Genomic DNA, 22,854 nt, shown 5'->3' with positions numbered 1-22,854 from the left:
CACGGAGACACTGTGATACCTTCCTCTGGGGTCGCGTTCAGGAGGGACCGAAGCAGCCTCACGTGACGTTCCGGAAACGCTCCCAGCCGGTGGTAAAAGAGAGTGACCACTGTTTTAGACAGTGAACCTCAAACATTTCATCTGCTCTTCCTTGGAAGGCTCTCGCTCTTTAGCTTTGCACATTTAGCACATAATCCCGTATGATAAGAAGGTACACACAGAGAGGTGTGGGCTCAAGTCCTCATCTGGGGGAGCTGCTCCGGGGGTGGAGGGGCAGGCAGCCCAGAGACAGTCCTGCAAGTGGCCGACGGGGAAGGTCTCCCTCGGAGTCGTGTGTCCTTCGGGAGCTCGGCCAGATCCGACCAACAGCCTGCCTGTAGGTTAAGGACCCTTAACCTACGGGGTCACCTGTAGGGTCACCACTGACCCTTACCTGTTAGAAAAGGTGGGTAAAGGGTGAAGTTCTCCCAGACAGTGGGAATTTAGTGCAGCGGGTGCAAAGCCGTGATGAGACACAGACACACGAGCAGTGAGTGCGCTGCAGCTCATGTCTGCGCGCTGGCGGTGCTGCACGTGGCCATCAGAGCTGCTGGCGACGGAGGACCTGAGGAGCCGCAGCCTGTTCATCCTGACCTGAGTCCGCGTCCGTCTGCTGTGCCTTATGTCTGCCCTTCGCCTGCCAGGAATTTCCCTGTACTGGGGTGTAACTGGCACGCGCAAGCTGCGCACTGAGCTTCACCCTGTCAGGTTTTCCTCGTGACGTCATCTCTGCCAACAGGGTGGTTCCCTGCAGCCCATCAGCCCCAAGGCCCCTCGTGCTCCTTTGTCATCCTCTCCCCCCGGGCCTCCGATTCCTCTGCCACTGCAGTCGTAGGAGAATCTGAGAAACATTGTCTTAGGGAATTCTCTTATGTTCTGGAACCGGCCTGGACCCCAGAGGCAGCTCCTGGCCGAGCCTACGTCTCCGCCCGCCCCTCGTCCATCCTCTCTTGGCCTAGAGCCCGGCCCGATCTGCAGTTCCGCACATGCAGTGCGAGCGAGCTTTGCTGGTTCTCTGCGGCTTCCTGGGCCCTGGCAGGTGTGCGTGACCAGTGCTTTCCAGACTGTAGTGAAGGGTGAGGCTTTTCTTAAAAAAAAAAAAAAAAAAAATTCCGGTCCATTGTGGACCGATGCTTCTGTAAAAGACAATAAAAATGGGTTACTAGAAAAATGAAGTGAAAAAAAATCATATGAGTACAAATCTCAATTTTTTTCTTTTTAGATTCAGAAGATGTAAAATTTCTCTGTCAAATTAGTAACTTTATACGTGTTCTCAACTTCTGCGCTGATCTCATTGTAGGTTGAAAAGAAACACTCACGGTCGCAGCTACACTGAGTAGTACTGTGATAGGCAACTCTGCTTTTCCTGTTTGTTTCACTGGGTAGAGTGATCTTTTGACCATGCTGTTAGAGTTTCCCACTTGGAGTGTTCAGCAGCTGTTGGCCAATTATCTTGACTTGGGAACTGAAAGGAAACTAACAATAGTTGAGTACTTACTGTGTGTCGGTCAGTGTGCAAAACATTTTTATTTTTATAATGTTGGCTATGGGATTGTCATGTACAGCCTTTATTATGTTGAGGTATGTTCCCTCCGTACCCACTTTGTTGAGAGTTTTTTTTTCATGAATAGATGCTGAATTTTCTCAAAGGCTTTTCCTGCATCTCCTGAGATGGTCATATGATATTTATTCTTCATTTTGTTAATGTGCTGTATCACATTGATTGATTTCCTGATATTGAACCATCCTTACATCTCTGGAATAAAATTCTGTTTGATTACACAGTGTATGATTCTCAGCGGAGGGGTGAATTAATTCACTTGAATTCACATATTCAGTTAAATATGTCTGAAACCTCACTCTGGGCCAGATATGTCCCAGTCTCTGGGGATACAGCAGGAAGTAGAGCAGATGAAACTCCCCATACTCAGGGGGCTTATGTCTTTGTTGTGGGGAGAGATCATAACCAAACAAATGAGACGCATTAGATGGTGATAAGTGATGGGTAGAGACGTAAGTTAGAGGAAGGTCTGGAGTGGGAGGTCGGGGAAGGTTTCACCGCCATGACCTCTGAGCAAAGATACGAAGGGGCAGAGGAGAGACCCCCCCACCACCACCATCAAAGCCAGCAGTGATGGTGAGGCTCCCAGAGGTTTTTGAGAAGCTCAGTGAAGTTAAAGACCTTTCTCCCAGGTAGTAGGTGGCTGATCTGGGTTTGAACTCAAATTTGGCTTGCTTTTTTTTAATCATGCTTTAAAGTCTTTATTCAGTCTCCATGCTCCTGGTTTAAAAGATGCCTGAATCCAAATACAGTGGAAATCCATTTGGGAGTGCCGTTTACGTGTGTCAGGGAATTAGGCTGAAAGTCTGCTCTCTTTGTGGACTTTGCTTTGGATTAGGTCTGGATATTTTCCAAGGCTTTGAATATCTTTTTCCTAAGGGTAGAGAATACATGAATTTTGTGGTTGAATTTCCATTTTTAAGTGGATGAACTTTCTCTAGGGGCCGTAGAAAGCTAGATAACATCAGGGAGAGACTTTTCACAGGAGAACAGATGATTGAAGCTCTGGAAACCTTTTGGTGTTGCTCTTGCATGTGCACTTGGCAGTGACGGGCTGTGTAAGGCGCTCCCTGTTCACCACGACCCGTACTTAGCAGACGCCTCTCCTCTGTGTCGACAGGCGCCCTGGCTGGGGGCTCTTTTCCCTCTGGCCCCTCTCCCACTGCCCAGGACCCCCCTTCCACACAGGCCCTGTACCCGTGGTCCAGGCTGCTGAACCCTGGACTCCCCTCTGCCTGTCACTCGGCCCCAGATTGGGTTCGAGGGGGTTGTCCCTCATGACTGTCGGGTGTAACTTTCTCACTTGAACTTGAACACCACATGAAATTCCCATGGCGGGTATTCCCATACCTGTTTTACAGACGAGGAGTGTGACATAGTTTGTCCGAAGTGATCATCCCTGGATTGCTGCTATGCCGTCTCCCTTTTCAGCTACAGTTTGGACTTGAGCAAGCTTTTGTGGGTTGGTCATGATTTTATTAATGAAATTTATGATATGGCTCCTGTGGAAATGGCAAAATTGTAAACAGAATTGGCTTCAAATTTTTGATGCTTGAGTTGGGAACTACTTGAGTATCATTCAGTTTTTACAGCCTTGCTAATTTTTCTTAAAGACTTTATTTTTTAGTGTAGTTTTAGGGTCACAGCAAAGTTGAGGGGCAGGCGCAGAGATTTCCCATACACCCCCTGCCCCCCCCGCCCAGCCTCCCCCATTATCAGCATCCCCCCCGATGGTGCATTTATTATAATTGATGAACCTACCTTGATAGATCATGGTCCCTAGTTTACGTTAGGGTTCACTCTTGGCGTGGTACATGCTGTGGCTTTTGAGAAATGTATAATGACGTGCATCCACCGTTATGGCCTCTGCATGCAGAGCGTTTTTATTGCCCCCACATCCTCTGTGCTTGGCCTCCTCACCCCTCCCCCAACCACACCCACGCCTCCCTTTTTTTTTTTATACATTTGCAGACATAGGATAAAAAACGGGAACTAACCTTTCTTCAGACAGGGGCAGCAGGAGGCAGCAAGCTTGGCCCGACGCCTGTGCGGCCAGGCCTGGCTCCGCACTCACGCCCACCCAGCATGGTTCCCTCTCCGTTCCCGGCCTTGTAGCCATCCCGATGTCCTCAGCTCTCCCCTTCCCTCCGGGGAGTTTGTCGTGGCCTTTGTTCCGCCGCGGCCTCATGCTCCTGCCGTTGTGGGGCTGAGGGTCTGGACGGGACGCCGACCTGTGGGCGGGGCAGTGCAGCTGCGCCGTCCTGCGCTCCCTTTTCCTCTTAGGCCCTCTTTCCTCTAAGGAATTGTATGTTTTGATCTGTAATGACTATTGAGAAGTCAGAATCTGAGTCCCCAGGGTTGTGTAGTCTTTCCTGAGAGTCAGGGGGGCTGCTTGGATAATGTGGGATACAACATTCTTGAGTCTGTAGCCAAACCCAGCCCCAAAGAGGGGCCAACAGGACAGGAGAAACTGCAGGGCGACACTAACAGGACACCTGCCTCAGGGGGCAGAGGGACTGGGCCGAGGCCAGTGTGACGTTCGTCTGCACTCGGTGGGGGAGGGGCAGGCAGAGCAGGGGGCTTGGGGTGGAGGGGAGGCCTGCAACAGAGGCTCCCTCAGATAGTCAGCGCTTTTGCCGTTAGGTAGCTTGATGGCCTCAAAAATCCTCTAGGTCAGTAGTTCTCAGTGGGGCTAGAGCTGTTCCCTAAGGAGCCACTGGGAACTTGTGGGCATTTTTTGTTACCTTGATGGTTTGGGGCATGTAGATACGGAGTTGGCTAGGGCCAGGGTTGCTGGATGGGATCGGGGATGCTGGATGGGATCAGGGATGCTGGATGGGGCCAGGGATGCAGGATAACGTCAGCGATGCTGGATGTCACAAAGTTTGCATCCACAGGACTGTGGTTCAAGTTAAAACAAAAAGGGGAAAAACGTTTTTATAATTCTCTGAGCATAGCACATACTTTTATCTTAGATATGATCACAGAGTACTTTTACACAGTTTTAATTAACACTAAGTTTTCTGGGAATGCCCTGAGATTTGTAAATTGAGTGAAGCAAAGTTTGCTTGGATTTTACTTTAATCTTTACTCTCGTAAGTGGTATTAATTTCTTTTTTATCCTATTTAGAAGCTCAAAGCCTTTAAGACATTGATTACAATCTGTTGGAAAGGTTTTTGTTTTGTTTTTTTGTTTTTAAATGAGAGATGGCAGGTAAAGTAAACTAATATTTTTTCCAGTGAAGCAGAGCAGAGACCTCAGGGAAAGCTTATATAGGGATGAATATGACAGATTTGGGGGGTTATAAATCGGTTTCATAGTTAGGATTAAGAAGAGTATTTAAAGATGGAGAGATTCAGTAGCACTTGATAGATTGAGTAAAACAAGTTGGGTGAAATTACTCCAGAGTTTTTAAAAGGCAGAGAGGGAAAGACATGCAAGGACATGGAACGCGATCCATGTGCACTCAGGGGTACCCCGTGGAAGGCATTTAACCTGACTGCTTTCTGTCTGTGTGAGGCCTGCCAAGGAAAACACAAGCTTGGCCGCGGCCGGACGGAGACGACGGGTCCCGTTACCAGGCGTCCAGCCTGAGGCAGGGGTGACACGGAGCGGAAGCTCCACCTGGTGGAGGATGCTGGGCTTCGGCTGTGGGCCTCCCTGCTTGCTGTCCGCCTGCGGGTGTACCAGGCACCGCTGTGCGCCGCAGCCCCTGTCCAGCTCCAGGGTGACAGCCCCGTCCCCGCTCTGAGAGGCGTCCTGTTCTTGAGAACCAGGCTTTCACGTGGCGGCTGTGCTCTGACCTCCGCGGCTGTCTTCTGACGCTTCTCCCTGGGGGCCGTAAGGAGTCTGGAATTTCCACCTGCACCACCGTCCTCATCCAAGAGGTTCAAACCGCCACCCCTCCTACAGGCTCGGTTTCGTTGAACTTTGCCAAGTGCCCAGTGTGTGCCAGGCATGGGCCCGGGGCCTGGACGGGCGGGAGTCCAGCTCCCCGGAGCGCAGGAAAGGAAGCCGTGCAGCAGAAGCGCGAGGGTCGGGGTCCTGCGAACCCGGTGCCCCCGCCGTGTGCAGGGATGTCGCTGAGGGCACGTGGGGAGGGTCTTCCTGGCCGAGAGGCCAGTGTGCGCTGCAACCCCCCGCACCGCGTGCCTGTGTGTGTCTGTGCGTGTGCGCATGTGCGCGCGTGTGTGCGTGTGTGCGCGCGCGCGCGCGCGCGTGTGCAGCTGCCGGGCTGCACTGCCTGAGTGGCGGGAGTGTCCAGAGAAGAGGATGGGGGCGGGGTGGGCCGGGGGCTGCAGGTGAGCTTCCGTGCTGAGCGGAGCTGGTTGGTTAGGGACCCGCTTCCTGGGGAGTCCTTGCTGGCCGGGTCTCTGGGGGTTGATCACAGGCACTGGCCGGGCACCCGGGAATCTCAGGCCAGGCGGGCAGCAGGGGTCCAACAACGGTGACGTAGGAGAGAAGAAATGGGAAAACTGCTCAGGAGCCAGACTGAGCAGAAGGGGGGTGGTCTGAGGACAGGAAGGCACGGGTGGCCGGGAGCTCACCGGCTAGTGGCTGGAGCGCATGGCCGGGCCACAGGAGGCTCACCCGGAGGGTGCAGGCGCCGGCGTGGGCAGTTTCATTTAATCCTCCGGGCTTTGAGTTGCTGGTGAGGATGTCCCGTAGAAGGAGCCCGCAGACAGTTTGGTGCCTGACTGTGAAGTTGGGGGGGTCTGGTTGGCGTTGCTGGCGCAGAGGAGGTAGTAGAGCCGTGAGGATGGGGGTCACGGGGAGACAGTGGAGCCAGAAAGGGGGCTTCTCTCTCCTAAAGGTGGGAGCGGAAGGGGTCCTGCAGGAGACAGTGATGGGTGACCCTGATGCGGGCGGGGCCGTCTGGAGGCCGAGGGAATCGAGTTGGGACTTGCTGGGGAGCCTTGTTTATAGAGTCAAACATGAGGGAAGGATTGAGAACGGCCTCCTGGTTTTGTCTTTTAAAAGGTAAGAGGTGTCTCCTGACGGCAGAGAGTTGGAGAACGAGTGGGCTGCCCTTAGAGAACCATCTGGAAAGGAGGAGGGGCTCCAGGTGGCCGTCTGGACACCCTGCCCACACACCCTGTGGGTGTCCTTTGCGGTGCCTGTGTTCAGTCACGAATGGGGCCAAGATGTGAGCGTTCCCCTCTTGGGTGTTAACTGCAGTGGCATAAGCTACATTCTTAGGGAGAATTCCACATCCTGGGGCTGCAGCTCCTGAGACTTCCGTTCTGTTCTCCTCCTGAGAGAGATCCTGGCTGCTTCCCAGGGTTTGTGTCTGGGGCAGGAATTGGGGACGAGGGCCTGTTTCTCCCCACAGACTGGCCTGCACTGCCCGCTTCCTGAAAGGGCGTAAAAATCAAGGCCAGAGGAAGATTCTCCCTTTTCTTTTTTGTTTAAGATTTATTTATTTATTTTATATTTTATTTTTGGCTGCATTGGGTCTTCGTTGCTGCTCATGGGCTTTCTGTAGTTGCGGCGAGCGGCGGCTACTCTTGGTTGCGGTGCATGGGATCTTCCCAGACCAGGGCTCGAAACCGTGTCCCCTGCATTGGCAGGCGGATTCTTAACCACTGCGCCACCAGGGAAGACCCCAGAGGAGGATCCTCGCTGGAAGTTTACTGTGCGTGTATCGTGTGAGAAATCCCCACCAGTCCTGAGGGTCAGGGTGAAGCTCAGGGCTGAGCCCCGAATCTCAGAGCTTTCTCTGCTCTGGCTTGCCTACTAGGCGCCAGACCCCCTGAGGTCAGATGCCCTGCAAGGGGCCTGCCATGCTGGAGGACAAGCAGAGGCCATGGGTGGTTTTCTTGTTTTCAAAGATTAGCCTCAGGGCCTGTAACCCAGGAATCTGCTCTGTAGTAAAGGAGGCGGTTAAGGACCGGCCTTGTGTTCTCGGTGAATCCCGGTGGGGAAGCCGTGTTCTTGCAGAAATGTTGACCTAGTGGCTCCCGAGTTCTTCCTGCATCTCCAGCAAAGACCCCTTTATTCTTCCGTGGAAACTTGGCACGAGGCGGCCCTGGCTGTGAGTCAGCCAGGACAGAAGGAGCAGTTTCCACCGCTTGGCCTGACAGAGGGCGGCCGCCCGGCTCTGGGTTGGGCCACATCACCAGAAAGATGAGTACAGACCAGCTGCTTGAAAGATGAATAAAGACCAGCTGCTTGAAAGATGAATACAGACCAGCTGCTTGAAAGATGAGTACAGACCAGCTGCTTGAAAGATGAGTACAGACCAGCTGCTTGAAAGATGAGTACAGACCAGCTGCTTGAAAGATGAGTACAGATCAGCTGCTTGAAAGATGAGTACAGACCAGCTGCTTGAAAGATGAGTACAGACCAGCTGCTTGAAAGATGAGTACAGACCAGCTGCTTGAAAGATGAGTACAGACCAGCTGCTTGAAAGATGAGTACAGACCAGCTGCTTGAAAGATGAGTACAGACCAGCTGCTTGAAAGATGAGTACAGACCAGCTGCTTGAAAGATGAGTACAGACCAGCTGCTTGAAAGATGAGTACAGACCAGCTGCTTGAAAGATGAGTACAGACCAGCTGCTTGAAAGATGAGTACAGACCAGCTGCTTGACCTGATGTGTCAGAGAAGGCCTCAGAGATGCTCGGTCAGTTCACATGTGAAGGTGTCGTCAAGACCCAAAGGGGTTCAGCTCCTTGCGTGCTGACCAGTTATTATTTATTTTCCTCAATATTTTCCTGCGTGTTACAAGCGCTTTCAGTAAGTTTGTGGATGAACTTCTTGACTTAGTAAAGTATGTAAAACAAGCCAACAGGATGTGAGTTGTGACATTGGGGGTGTTGTCTTGCTTCAGGGCTGCGGGGTTATCGTGTAACACTGTCACGTGGCTCGACTGCGTGCAGGAAGAACCCTGATGTGGCTTCATCGGCTTAAATATAGTTCGGGGCAACAGACACTGAGTTGAGATGAGGAAGTTCTGTGCAGTGTAGGAAACAGGAGCTTTAAAGATAGCTCGCTGTGATGGGAACCCAGCTTCTGGAGCCCTGATAAATGAAGCGAGTAGGGGCAGACGCACAGAGAGGGGTCCCCCATTCCTGAGTCTGGAGGCAGCAGGTAAGGACCTCTTTGCAGAGGTGTGGCCATGCGTGTGCAGAGGAGAAGATGGGCAGTGGCCTCCAGAGCAGTGGAGGTGACGGCCCAGAGCAGCCAGTCGCAGGCTTCTGCTGTGTTTCTGGGTTTGTTTCCCCCCTGGCCTGGCCTTCTCAGTCATTTGAAAGCAAACCTCAAAGACACTGGTCTAAACTTGCAAGTACAGTAGCAGAATGGTCTCCTAGTAGCCTTTGGCCGTGCTAATGTCTGCTTCTTGCTGCAGAGGGCAACGATGTGGTCGTTACTTCCTGTGGGTGTGTATTGTTGAATGTCTGTAAAAGCAACTATGTTTTATGGGTTTCACAGCAAGGGTGGGTGAGAAAGGGAGGTTATACTCTATGTTTGCAGAGAAAATATTAACAACCTTGATAATGTTCAGTGCCATAGAGTTTATGGTCCTGCAGAGACTTTTTCTATAAAAGACCTTAGGGATGCTTTTTGGCATTTTATTACATGAATTTTTTTTTTTTTTTTTTTTTTTGCGGTACGCGGGCCTCTCACCGCTGTGGCCTCTCCCGTTGCGGAGCACAGGCTCCCGACGTGCAGGCTCAGCGGCCATGGCTCACGGGCCCAGCCGCTCTGCGGCATGTGGGATCCTCCCAGACCGGGGCACAAACCCGTGTTCCCTGCATCGGCAGGCGGACTCTCAACCACTGTGCCACCAGGGAAGCCCTACTCTGCACCATTTGAGCGTGTCTCAGGGTTGGAAGGAACCGCGTTCTGTTTAGCACCTGAGAATCTCTCCTCTTCAGAGCCTCCGCAGCCCGACCGCTGCTGCACAGACCTTCTCTTTCTTCCTTTGGCCTTTTCCTCCTTCAGTCTTCTGAGAGAAGACTGAAGAGAGAGTCCCCTCTCTTCCCTTCCCCTTCCTGCCTCTGCCCTGCCCCTCCTCCACCTTCTCTAAAGGGGCGTGGTTGGGGGGCAATCCTGCAGTTCCCCCTCCACTCCCCCTGCCCCGACCTGACCTTGCTGTCCTTTTGGGAGGGATCCACGCACAGTGAGCTTCCTTAAGCCAGACCTTCAGAAGGGTTGGCACTCGTAATAAGTGATGGTGAATATTTGGGGAAAGTTGGGTGGAGAATAAGAAAATGGTATCATCGAAAAAAAAAAAATAGCAAGGGGCTTCCCTGGTGGCGCAGTGGCTGAGAGTCCGTCTGCCGATGCAGGGGACACGGGTTCGTGCCCCGGTCCGGGAAGATCCCACATGCCGCGGAGCGGCTGCGCCCGTGAGCCATGGCCGCTGAGCCTGCGCATCCGGAGCCTGTGCTCCGCAACGGGAGAGGCCACAACAGTGAGAGGCCCGCGAACCGCAAAAAAAAAAAAAAAAAAAAACAGAAAATGGCATCACCGAAGCAGGAAATCCAGTCGGGGCTGCCAGCCCAGCACGTTGCTAGCAACAGCTGCAAGGAAATCATAAAAGCGGCTTTTCCACAAACCAGCCAGAAATAAAGTCCAGACTGCCAGGTCAGGATATCTTAGTCAGGGTGCTCTTCGTTCCTTGTAATCCTGATTGGCCTGGCCAGTAATTGAAAGTCAGTGTTGAGTCTGACTTTACTTATTTCTCAGGCCACTGTAAAGGTCTTCATTTGTGGTGCATCTGATCAGACCCTGTGGTGAATAAAGGACGTATCCATGCGTCTTAGGAGACTGCAGGCGTGGGCAGGAAGTAGCTACAGTTATGGCAGAGCTACACTTAAATGTGGGCGGTAGCAGCCAGTTATTAATAACGGTCCTAAGGAGAACATGAGCCGCCGCCAGCATTTGGGAGTTAATTGTACTGATTTGTGAGTTCATGGACCAGCGCGAGGAGGTGGGAGAAGCTGACGGAGGACCGGCGCCGGCAGTGCAGCTGTGGGAGGGGATGGGTTCGCCCAGAAAGCTTTGCACACGCCCTGCCCTGTGAGGCTGAATTCCATGGACGTGGTTGGAGTGGAGAGGAAGGAAAAAAGAGACTCAGGATCCAGGCTCTCTGACTAACCCCGGGGTGACTGAATCAGCCACTGAGCGTGTCCACAGGATTTCTAAGACCTTAAAGGAAAGGGCAGCACCCTTACTGAGAACGCGCTTCCCCATGCTGACTGTGGAAATGCTTTCCTTTGGCTCTAGTCCTTGGCAACCCCCGAGGGAGCTTCATGTGCGCGCGTTATGGCCGGAGTCGAACCTGCCCCAGCTGATGAGGGTAGGGGTCCCAGCCCAGGCTGCCCTCCCAGCCCCACCCCGGGCCGTGCGGTTACAGTGAAAGGAATCAAAGGCTCCTGTTACCCTGAGTTTGGACGGGGTCGCCTGAGTTTTCAGTGCCTTGGCCTCAGGATGATTTCTGGGCCACATTTCTTGATTCCTTAAACGGGGCCTGTGACCTTATCTAGAACGGCCTGTCCAATAACATGTCACGTGAGCCACGGCCACTGTGTAGTTTAAGTTTTCCTAGCAGCCACGTGCAGAAAGGAACAGGTGAAACTAACTTGAATAATATGTTAGGTTTAACTCAAAATGCCAAACTATTATCGTGTCCCAACTATATACATCCTGTGGTCACATTAACAATTACTGAGCTGCTTTAGGCTTTGGGGAACTAAATCTTTGGAATCCTGAATGTATTCTACACTTACAGCATGCCTCAGTTTGGACTCGCCTCCCCTGAGTTGCTGTGTGTGGCTGGTAGCTACCAAGCTGCACAGCGTAGACCTAAGGAGAGGTTACTGAGACTCATCTAAACGTAGAGCTCTGTTTGAAGCCCTTGGGAGGGATTCTGGGTGGGCAGGAAGCAGCTTCGCCTGAGATAGAAAGGTCCCATTTACGGATGGCAGAACGTCACCGCACGTGTGAGCACGTTCCTGACTGAGGGGCCGTTCGTGGAGAGCAGTAAAGTCACGCGGCCTCAGTCTCCACTGCCAGCAGTGACCACAGGAAAACTGTGAGACCTTGACTGCCAGACGCTGAACCACATACTTGGGCGGCATGACTTGTCTTGGCAAATCTACTGGCCATTAAGAATGGAAACCACAGCCTTTAATGTATATATGGACACTGTTGCCAAAGAATCTTTTCCTCCAGATGCTAATGCCTTACTCAGAGGAGCAGCTGTAGCGTCCGCCTGCGGAAACAGCCACAAGCAGGCGTCCTTACATGGGAATTTCCACGGATCTCAGCTCCTCTGCGGGCAAGATCCCCCACAGTGCACACGTCTCTTCCAGCAAAGCAGAAAGTATTTTTAAATGTTCTTGGAATTTCCCCTTCCTCCTTTTCTTCCTGTGGTTCTGCCTACTTTGTCCTCTTTGCCCCACTTCACTTCTGTCTTCCAGTCTTTTCCCCTCTATACCCACTTAATCTGGTTGGTTTCTGTTGTTGAGTTGTGTGAGTTTTTTATAGATTCTAGATATGAACTCCTTATCAGATACGTGATTTTCAAATATTTTCTCCCATTCTGTAGGTGGCCTTTTCACTCTGTTGATTGTGTCCTTTGATGCACAGAAGTTTATAATGATGGTGTAGTTCCCATTGTCTGTTTTTACTTTTGTTGCCTGTGCTTGTGGTGTCATATCCAATAAATCATAACCAAAGCTACTGTCATGAAGTTTTTCTCCTATATTTTCTTCTAAGAGTTTTATTTGGGCTATTTGGAGTTAATTTCTGTTTATAGTATGAGATTAAGAGCCCAACTTCAGTCTTTTGCGTGTGGATATACATTTTCCCCAACACCATTTGTTGAAAAGACTGCACTTTCCCCATTGAGTGGCCTTGGCACCCTTGTTGAAAATCATTTGACCATATTTGTGAGGGTTTATTCCCAGGCCCTCCGTTCTCTTCCATTGGTCTGTGTGTCTGTCCTTATGCCAGCACTGCACTATTTAGATTACTGGAACTTTGTAGTAAGTTTTGAAATCAGGAAGTGTGAGACCTCCAACTTCATCTTTTTCAAAACTGTTTTGGCTTTTTGGGGTTCCTTGAAGTTGCTATGAATTTTAGGATGGATTTTTCTATTCCTGCAAAGAGACATCACTTTGTTAGGATTTAGAGCCTCATTTTTTTCCTATTCATAAATGAGTTGTTGAGGATGCGCTGTGATAAGAAAAAAGGGCAAAAAAATAAGTTATTATTCAATGTTAGTCTTCAATATATACCTCAAATATAGCTTTAAAAATAATTATTTATTTTGACAATTCTCTGCAAAGATGAGGATTTTCAATACAACTTACTTTCCCTCTTTTCGTAAAATACTTTTTAACGATGTGCAGCCTTTAAGGGTTAGCGATTGTACATCATTAAGCATCCTCCCTATCTAGGACACCAAAGATAATTTGTTCTAATTAAAGTTAACAGAGCCGAGTGGCCAGAGCAGAGTCCCCTCACTTTAGGTATTTTTGCTTGTTGCGGGGGGCAGTTAATCTTACTGAACCTCAATTCCGAAGTCCAGAAAATGATCCTTAAACTCAGCCTTTTTAATCCACCCCACAGGGTCATATTCCAGAATGCGGGTTCACAGTTGAAACTTACTGGAGAGGCTGAGGGGCTGTTTGTTGAGGCAGGAGACCTCCCCCTGCCCCCCATCACTCTGGCTTTGTCAGCCCCTTCTCTCAGCCTTGAGATGTCACAGCGGTAGGTTGGCCGAACCAGTTGGAAAGACGCACGCAGTTTTCTCAGTCGCACAGGTGAGAAGATGAGCGTTTTATGTTAGGTCAGGTGGTCGCGTCAGTGGTAGCATCCCCTGGAGGTGACGGTGTGCCTGATGACAGCGCTGTGCAGACGGGGTGGGGGCGTGGCGGACCCTTTAGGAAGCTTAGCTTAGTGTAAAATGATTACATAACATGTGGGTGGGTTCAGTCTCCTGTCCTGTATCCCTGATAGGGGTGCGCACAACGAGGGCGTGGAGAAGAGTCTGGAGGTGCTTGGAGCAGTTGGATGGGTCATTACCGTCTTAGTTGGACTTACTAGTCCAGAGCACTCTGGGGCGCTGAGGCTTATAGACCTTCACAGAAAAATGCACGGAAGCACGTACACGAAAGTCAGGTTATTCGTGCTCCCAGCCTCTACCACAACACACGATTGTAATGGCAACTGCATTTCTGAGGTTTTTTTAGAAGCCTTGTATTAAATAGGACAGTTAAAATATTGTGAATTTTGATAACTGAATAAGCTGCAAATTCACTAGCACAGAGCGGTCTGGTACTTTCTGGCAGGTGCCTGTGTATGTGTGTGTTTGCCCGTGTGAGAGACAGGGACACACACAGGCTCTGTCTTTCCACTTCCACAACCAGAAGAATTTCTTTGCGCACGTTTCCTTTTTCTTCATTTTCCATAATGCAAACAGAAATACTGTTCTTTTAAAGCATTCTCCTACATGTTCTACACATTAAATTCTAAGCTCTTTCTTAGACGTCCTGTTTATGGTGATAACCGCCAGTGGTGGGTACCTGCCCCGTGTGAGGCTCTGCACGTCACCTCTGACCCCTGCCTCAGCCCTGCGGGGCACGCATGTTAGAATCAGGACCTGATGCACGTCACCTCTGACCCTGCCTCAGCCCTGCGGGGCACGCATGTTAGAATCAGGACCTGATGCACGTCACCTCTGACCCCTGCCTCAGCCCTGCGGGGCACGCATGTTAGAATCAGGACCTGATGTGTAAGAAGCTGGCTCAAGACCCTCCAACTAGTCATTTTCCAGTATATCAGATTCACAGTGAACCAAAATAAATATATACTTTCGCCAAATTTATTACTTTACAAGTGGATTTTTTCACCAGGTGGGTCTTACATGTGATCTGAGGCGCAAAGAAATCTTTCTGCTAAAAAATACCTCCCATTGTGGGTGGTATTTCCATGTTGTTGGTCAGAATAATGAAGGTAACTGTCAAGTAAAAATGTTCTGGGGAATTATAGTTTCAATCCTTAACGTTTTAGTTTAAAGTAGTTTGCCAGATGTTTTTTCTTATCACAGCTTTAATAGAATTGAAGGAAACTTATGGCTTCTTATAAGCTGGAAGAAAGGAAAAATTGATTAGTACTATACTTAGAAGGAGAGATTGAAGACGGAGCAGCTGGGCGGTGAGCATCTCGGTGCAGGTCAGTGATGATAAAACACCCAGTTTGGAATTTTGTGTGGGATGGAGTCCTGATTGTTGGACACTAGCGATTTGGGGAGAGGAAGGTGTGTCTGCCCCGAGCACAGCACTCCCTGTTCTTCCCCGACTCCGCGGCTGTCACCTTCCTCTCTGGGCAGGTCGTCTCGTGGGGAGTGAGGCCCCGGCCAGGCGCGTGTGCGCGGGTCAGACCGCGTGTTGACGCTGTCATGTGTGCAGGTGCAGTGGAAGCTGGGAGTCTGTTTTCCTCTTGTAATTCCGCCCTCGTCCTTGTGGAGGCTGCGATTGTGGCTCTTCGGGACATTCGCTTTGGGAAAGTGGGGTCGGATATTTTGCTTGAGGAGTTAGCATCTTATAAAGAAAAATCTGTTTTCTCGCGGCTCTCCAGTAAATGGTGCTTTGAGTGAGTTTGCCAGATGTGGTTCAGTCTGCAGGCTAGTGAATCCAGCCCACAGCCCGTGAGCAAAGAATGGTTTCGATGTTTTTAAATGGTTGAAAAAAATGAAAAGAAGATGTGAAAATTACACGAAACCTAAACATCAGTCTTGGGACGCAGCCCAGCATTTGTCTGCTGTCGTCCGGGGCCACCTCTGAGCCACAGGATCAGGTGAAAAGTCGTGACAGAGGCCGTGTGGCCCTCGGAGCCTGAAGTAGTCTCGCTCTGACCTTTATAGAAACAGTCTGCTGACCCTGCGGCGGAGGAGGTTAGCAGTCGTGAAGACGCCGTTTAACGTTGTCAGGTTTTAGACATCACTGCGTTCAGATCCTCGCAAGTTAAATCCAGTTCTGTGGAAATGACTAGATAGTGACATACTTTAACTACATCGAAACAAGTCTTCTCCTGGTCGCCATCCTCACGATTGGATTTCTTGTAACCAGCATGAACTAGCTTCCTTCCTTCCTGTCCTGGAAGAAAACTGGAGACTCATCAGAGCCGCCTGCCCACTGCTCCTTGGAGCCAACCAAGGACCAGGGGGCGGGGGGGGGGGGCGGGGGTGTCTGTAGAGCTGCGGGGGCCCGCCCGAATCTTGTCAGCACGTGGCAGTCAGAGATGTGAACCTCTACCAGGTGAGAGCAGTTCCCCTGGGGGGAGGTTTGTGTTTGTTTTTGTTTGGGAGTGGTGGTTAATTTACATCATTCCTTTTTAATGGAATCCCATTGTTTGTTGTTTTCTCCATCTGGTGAGTCTCCGGGGATGCTGAGTCCTGCTCCCACTTGAGGTGCTGAGCCCCCGCCCCGACTTCGCCAGCCCCGGGTGCAGCTGAGACCCAGGCGTGACTGCCGGCTGTCGGGTTCAGAGGTGCAGGCAGGGATGCCTGCCATCATTCCTAGAGGACGTGGCTGCAGTGGGGCCGGGCTGGGGGCCAGACGCCCCTGCGGTGCTGTCTGCGCCTGGGGAAGGTCTGTGACTGGCCGGCCGGTGGGCAGGGGGCTCTCTTTGCTGTTATGAGCTCAGTGCCTTGTTGATCCTGGAGATTCTGTGAATAGCCCAACATCCTTTTTTAAGTACCTCTTCTGCTGAAATTAACCTGAGGTGGTTTATATTGCCTGCATCCTAGAAAACCTGTGTGTATTGAGCTGAAAGTGCCCATTCAAAATGTCAAATATTTTGTATTAAAAAATTTTTTTTTCTTTTTGAAACTTCTATTTATTCCTCTTGATATCCTACGTTGTCCGCCTTTTCCTCTTTATCCACAGTTATCTACTGTGTACCTGCCACCTGCCAGGCGTGTTGGTTAAATGTCAGCAGAGGAACGTTTCATGTTGGGCTGTAGTGATGCCTCACTTAGGTTGGTCCTAAGTGTCATGAAGGATGGTCCCGACGTTGGTCCCCAGGTTCTCTGTGCCCATGTCAACTTGGGGACAGCAGTGAGGAGCCCAAGAGCAGTTTAGGAAGGAAAGAGTTCAGACTTTGAAATCAGTACAGGACAGAGACCTGTAGTCACCTTGAGGGATGGAGTGACTGAATGTAGAAAGAAACAGAAGGAAACAGGTGAGGCCTGAGCACCAGGTTCCCCCGCAGCAAACCTGGTAGCTCGTGTGATGCCCCGGGACGCCCACCAGACAAACCTTCTGACGGTGATCTGACTTCTCACCTGGTCTGCACCCCGGAGGGGACGGGCTGGTCATGCAAGCTGAGTGTGTTCGTTGGCCTGGTGGTTACAGCCTGGATTCCTGGTTTTCACATCCGCTCTACACGTGTTAATCACAACTGCTGAGACGCATCCACTTTGGACAAACTGACAAAACGGGGTTGCCAGCCTTCAGAAACTGAAGGTCAAGCTTTTAAGCTTCTGAAAATTCACCAAGGAGAGCCTCTTTATGGGAAGCTGCTCACCTTCCCAGCACCCAGCCAACTGTCCCCATGAATCACGCACCTCTTTGGGGTAAACTCTAGTTACGGTCGTGTATACGTTAGTAAGAAAAAGGATCACAATTTTGTGAGACACTTTAAAAAAAATCGATCAACATTCTTGTGTTTCTGCGAAGTTTCCAAACGTCAGTCGTTCAGCAGGCTTTTCTGTGGACCCACTGTGTGCTGCCTCTGAGCATCACAGTGTGGCAGGTGCCGTGGGGAGGATTTGTCTGCAGGAGCCTCTCCAGGAGCTCTGCGAGTCCCCACAGAGTGGAACCGTGTGCGGATCCAGATCTGCTACCAGCCCAGTGGGGCAGGGGTGTCTGGCAGCTCATCACGGGAGGGAGACGCAGAGCGTGTGGACTCTGGGAGGGAGAAGTGGCTGGACGTGAGGCCGCAGGTAAGGAGGTGGTGAAGGCTTATGTCTCCTGCGACACCAGGGTCTCTGGACTTCTCCCCCTGGAAAATAGACATCGTCTTCCGAACTGAAACATAATATGCTCAGATAATGCATATGCATTTAAATGCATATGCATTTAAAAAAAAAATACAGGGCTTCCCTGGTGGCGCAGTGGTTGAGAGTCCGCCTACTGATGCAGGGGACACAGGTTCGTGCCCGGTCTGGGAAGATCCCACATGCTGCGGAGCGGCTGGGCCCGTGAGCCATGGCCGCTGAGCCTGTGCGTCCGGAGCCTGTGCTCCGCAACGGGAGAGGCCTCAACAGTGAGAGGCCCGCATTCTGCAAAAAAAAAAAAAATACAGCTTTGACAGCAGTGAGGAAAAGAAGTATCGATGATGATGTGATACTTGTTTTTCATCGAGCACTCCCAATGTGCTTATTACTCCATTAATCCACGTCCTTTTCCCAGTAGCTCCGTGGGGCATGGGTATAACCATCCCTTAGGAAGAAAAACTCTCCAGTAAGCCCCTGCCCAGGCTGGGGTCTGAGTTCAAGGCTGACCGACCACGCCTGGCCCAGCGCAGAAGGGCGGGCCTAGGGACCAGGGGACAGCGGGGTGTGCGGTGGTGGCGTGGGGGGCCTGGGAGGGCGTGCATACGAAGGGAGGGGCGACGTGACCTTCCACACAGTGGCTGGGCTGGTGAGAAGGGGGCTGCTGAGGGCGACTGGGGGTTTGGGGGCAGCGGAGGGCGAGGCGCAGCTTGGTCAGGTTGCGGGGTCGGGCGAGCGCCGCTGCATGCCCTCCCCCCAGGGGTGAATGGACCGCAGTTAAGCCAGTTGTCTGCTCCCTCCACCAAATAAGTGCACCTGTGCAAATCATCTCACACGAGGACGTGTTCCCACATGTCTAGTTAAGACCACTGTGTATGAGCTTTAGGTTTGCTTCTCTCTAACCTGGGTGTTGGTGCGTTTGCTATTAAAAGTGCTACGTTCTGCGCGTCAGCGTCCATGCTGTGGACAGGTTTCTTTTTACTGTGTTCTTCCTGCTTCTTTACTTCTGGGTTTGGAGTAGAGGTCTTCATTCACCTACCGGGTAGTTGTGTCTGGAAGCCGGCCTGTCTCACCTGGTTTTGCTGGCCTTATGACTCATTTAACCCTCTTATCTCTGATGTAGCCTACATGCATCCTTTTTTTCCTACAGTTTATGTCCAATAACTTTCTCATTATCTTTGGGCTTCATAGCATAATGTTTCAAAAAACGTTTTCTTTTTCCAGCTTTACTGAGATGTAATTGACGTATAACATTGTGTAATTTTAAGGTGTGTAATGTGATGATTTGAGACATGTGTATAGTTTTGCAAGATGCTTACCACAATAAGGTTAATTAACCCACCCATGACCTCACATAGTTACCATTTTGTTGTGCTGGTGAGAACATAAAAACTGTTCTCATGACCTCCAAGTATACAGTATTGTTAATTGTTGTCACCATGCTGGACATCACATCCCCAAAATGTATTCCTCTCGTAACTGGAACTCTGTGCCCTTTGACCAGCATCTCCCCATTTCTGCCCCACCACTCCCCAGCCCCTGGCACCTCCCTTCTACGCTGTTTCTATGGGTTCAATGCTTTTAGATTGCACATGTAAGAGAGATCGTATAGTATTTGTCTCTCTCTGATTTATTGCACTTAGTGTAATGCCCTAAAGACCATCCATGTTGTTGCAAGTGGCAGGATGTCCTTCATTTTTATGGCTAACACTCGTGTGTGTGTGTGTGTGTGTGTGTGTGTGTGTGTGTGTGTGTGTGTGGTTTTCTTTATCTGTTCATCCAGCAATGGACACTTGGGTGGTTTCCATATCTTGATCATTGTGGATAATGCTGCAGTGAACAAGGGGACACAGATATTTCTTTGAGATCGTGATTACATTTCCTTCAGATATATTGACCCGGAAGTGGAATTGCTGGGTCACATGGCAGTTCTATTTTTAGTTTGTTGAGGACCCTCCATACTCTTTTCCATCGTGGCTGCACCAATTGACGTTCCCACCAACAGTGCAGGAGGGTTCCCTTTTTTTCCACATCCTTGCCAACATTTGTTATTTCTTGTCTTTTTTTTTTTAGTATTTATTTATTTATTTAGTTGCACTGGGTCTTAGTTGCAGCAGGCGGGCTTCTTAGTTGTGGCATGCGAACTCTTAGCTGCGGCATGCATGTGGGATCTAGTTCCCTGACCAGTGATCAAACCCGGGCCCCCTGCATTGGGAGTGCAGAGTCTTAACTACTTTGCCACCAGGTAAGTCCCTTCTTGTCTTTTTGATAATAGCATTTCTGATAGGTGTGAGGTGATAGCTCATTGTGATTTGATTTGCATTTCCCTGATGATTACTGATGTTGAGCATTTTTTGTGTACCTGTTGGTCATCTGTGTGTCTTTGGAAAAATGTCTGTTCAAGGACTTCCCTGGCGGTTCAGTGGTTAAGACTCCGTGCTTCCCATGCAGGGGGCATGGGTTCGATCCCTGGTCAGGGAACTAAGATCCCACATGCTGCGCGGCCAAAAAGAAAGAAAGAAAGAAAGAAAAATGGCTTGCTCAGGTCTGGTGCCCTTTTTTTTTTTTTTTTGCTGCGTCCCACGACTTGTGGGATCTTAGTTCCCCGACCAGGGATCAAACCCAGGTCCACGGAAGTGAAAGCACCAAGTCCTAACCAGTGGACTGCCAGGGAATTCCCTCATGCCCATTTCATTCATTCATTCATTCATTCCTTCATTCCTTCATGGATGGCTGTGTTGGGTCTTCGTTGCTGCGTGACAGCTTTCTCTAGTTGCGGCGGGGGTATAACAACAGTTAACAATACTGTTGACAGACACTGGGGAGGCTGTCAGACCAGGAGGGACGGCAGACCGGGAGCTGGGGGCGTGGGCCCCCGTCAGGCTACTCTTCATTGCAGTGCACAGGCTTCTTATTGCGGTGGCTTCTCTTGTTGCGGAGCACGGGCTCTAGGCGTGCGGGCTTCAGTAGTTGTGGCACACGGGCTCTAGAGCTCAGGTTCAGTAGTTGTGGCACATGGGCTTAGGTGCTCCGCAGCATGTGGGATCTTCCCGGACCAGGGATGGAACCCATGTCCCCTGCACTGGCAGGCGGATTCCTAACCACGGCGCCACCAGGGAAGCCCTCGTGCCCATTTTTAAATCAGATTCTTTTTTTTTTTTTTTAGTGTTGAGCTGTATGCATTCTTTATACATCTTGGATATTAACCCCTTATCTGATATGTGATTTGAAATATCTTCTCCCATTCTGTAGGTTGCCTTTTTATTTTTTTATTGTTTCTTTTGCTGGACAGAAGCTTTTCAGCTTGATGTAGTCCCACCTGTTGATTTTTGCTTTTGTTGCTTGTGCTTTTGGTGTCATATACAAAAAATTCGTTGCCAAGACAGATGTCAAGTTGCTTTTCCTTTATGTTTCCTTCTAGGAGTTTATAATTTCAGGTCTTACATGTAGTCCTTAATCCATTTTGAGTTAATTTTTGTGCATGGTGTAAGATAGGGGTCCAGTTTCATTCTTTTGCACCTAGCGTGATGCTTTCTGTCTTCTGTGTTATTAAGCATCATTCAGAAGTGGTAAGAAAGGCTTTTAGTGTTGGTTACCTATCGAGTGGTGGACACTCAGGCTCTCGCAGTGGGTTACATTCCTGTGACGTTGCACCTGAGAATTAACAATGCCCTTTTTTAGACTTCCATTTCCTGAAAATCATGTGCATGTAATACCCTGAGGAGCCACATGGTGGCAGAAGTGGTGCTTTGAAACTTGGGGGTTTACAAACCTGCTCTAAGAGAACGTCGGCTCTGCATCTTCATCCTTTTTTTTTTTTTTAAATGAAGATGTAGAATTCAATAGAAAGAGCCTCCCAATACCCATCACCACCTTAAATAAAACATGACAAGTACAGTTGAGCTCTTGGTACACTTCCCGTTCCGGTGATTTTCCCTCCCGCTTTTCCTCTGGGAGGGAACCACTCTCCTGTTCATCCTTTTATTACACACTGTGTGTTCTTAGCACTCATGGGGTTGTTTATTTTGTTTTAGATTTTAAATAGTGTGTGCTCTTTGTGATACTGTGCAAGCTGTGCTTTTTCATTCTCTCGGTTCTTAGGTAGGTTTACCCCTGTGGATTTGTGCAGCTTTAGTGAATTATTTTTCTTCTGTAGCAGTGTGGTATTCCAGGAAGGGGTCACGACTTGTTACATGCACTTTCCTGTTGACAGACACTGGGGAGGCTGTCAGACCAGGAGGGACGGCAGACCGGGAGCTGGGGACGTGGGCCCCCGTCAGGTTCCCTGTTGCTGTCCAACTACATACTTGGTCTCAAGAACACCGCTTTTCATTAGAATCTTTGCCTCTTTCCCCGAACACTTGGCCTGAGTCATCACACGTATCCTGAAGGGAGACAGCCTCCAAGGAGTCCAGGAATTCAGCGACGTCAAGGCTCAAGTCTGACGCCGTCAACTGGCTTCTGCCCCCGGAGCTATAGGAGGAAGGTCTGTGTCAGTGACCTCGGCCTCCTTCCCAGCCCTCGGCGGCCCGTCCACCGCGTGGACCCAGGTGCAGCTGGACTCCTGCCTCATTTCTGGGAGAGAAAGTGGGCAGGCGGGGGGACCGTGGTTTGAGTCTGTCTCCAGCCTGTGTTTAGTTTGGGGTTGTCCCCAGGGCCTCTGTGCCCACAGTGGGGAGGGGACACCTCCCCTGCCCCCTGGAGTTCTCGTTGCTGCACTAATAGTAAAACTGGTGCAAGACAGATGAACAGGAGAAGAAGAAACAAGTTTCAATTCCTGTGCACGGAGGTCTCGCAGAAATGGGACCTAAGATGTGGCCAAAGCAGGTGGCTTTTTTAGACAAACAATAAATTAGTGAGGAATTGACAGGACTAAGAAACGTAGGCTATGGATGCTCAGTTAGTGAAGGATCTGGACGGTTTGGCCCTGGGGTTAGTCACCGGAAGAGGTCGCGGGTTGGTTTGTACGGGCTGCCCTGTTTCTGGCCATTAGGGTGTCCTTCTCCCTCCTTCAACACGGAGACTTATCTCCCGCTTCAGGGAGACAGGAGGGGGTCAGAGTGTCCCTCTTACATCGGCCGTTTCTTAAGCAGCTTTAATTCAGAATAATCCATGTGCTGTTGAGGGACATTTGGGGGCAGCTCACCCTGGATCCCAGCGCTGCCCTGCTCCTGTGTGCCCCCGAAGCTTCCTGGGCGGGGCTTGTCCGCGTTCAGACCTGGGTGTGGATCCACAGTCTCC

At 50.4% G+C, this 22,854-nt stretch overlaps 1 protein-coding gene across 2 annotated transcripts in view; it reads left to right on the top strand.

Annotated features, from left to right (window-relative positions):
• The window catches only part of LIMS1 (LIM zinc finger domain containing 1), a 94,437-nt gene that overhangs the window by 21,710 nt on the left and 49,873 nt on the right, over positions 1-22,854 (top strand). The window contains exon 1 of one of the 2 annotated variants that reach the window (XM_060168889.1): positions 8,572-8,693. The exons of the other annotated variant lie outside the window; for it this stretch is intronic. The gene's annotated coding sequence lies outside the window, so the exon portion shown is untranslated. Of the gene's footprint in view, positions 1-8,571; positions 8,694-22,854 lie in introns of those variants that run through there. 2 annotated transcript variants of the gene reach the window in all.

This window comes from Lagenorhynchus albirostris, chromosome 13 (genome assembly GCF_949774975.1).
Source record: "Lagenorhynchus albirostris chromosome 13, mLagAlb1.1, whole genome shotgun sequence".
NCBI classification, from domain to species: Eukaryota; Metazoa; Chordata; class Mammalia; order Artiodactyla; family Delphinidae; genus Lagenorhynchus; species Lagenorhynchus albirostris.
This window is presented reverse-complemented; position numbering and strand designations above follow the sequence as displayed.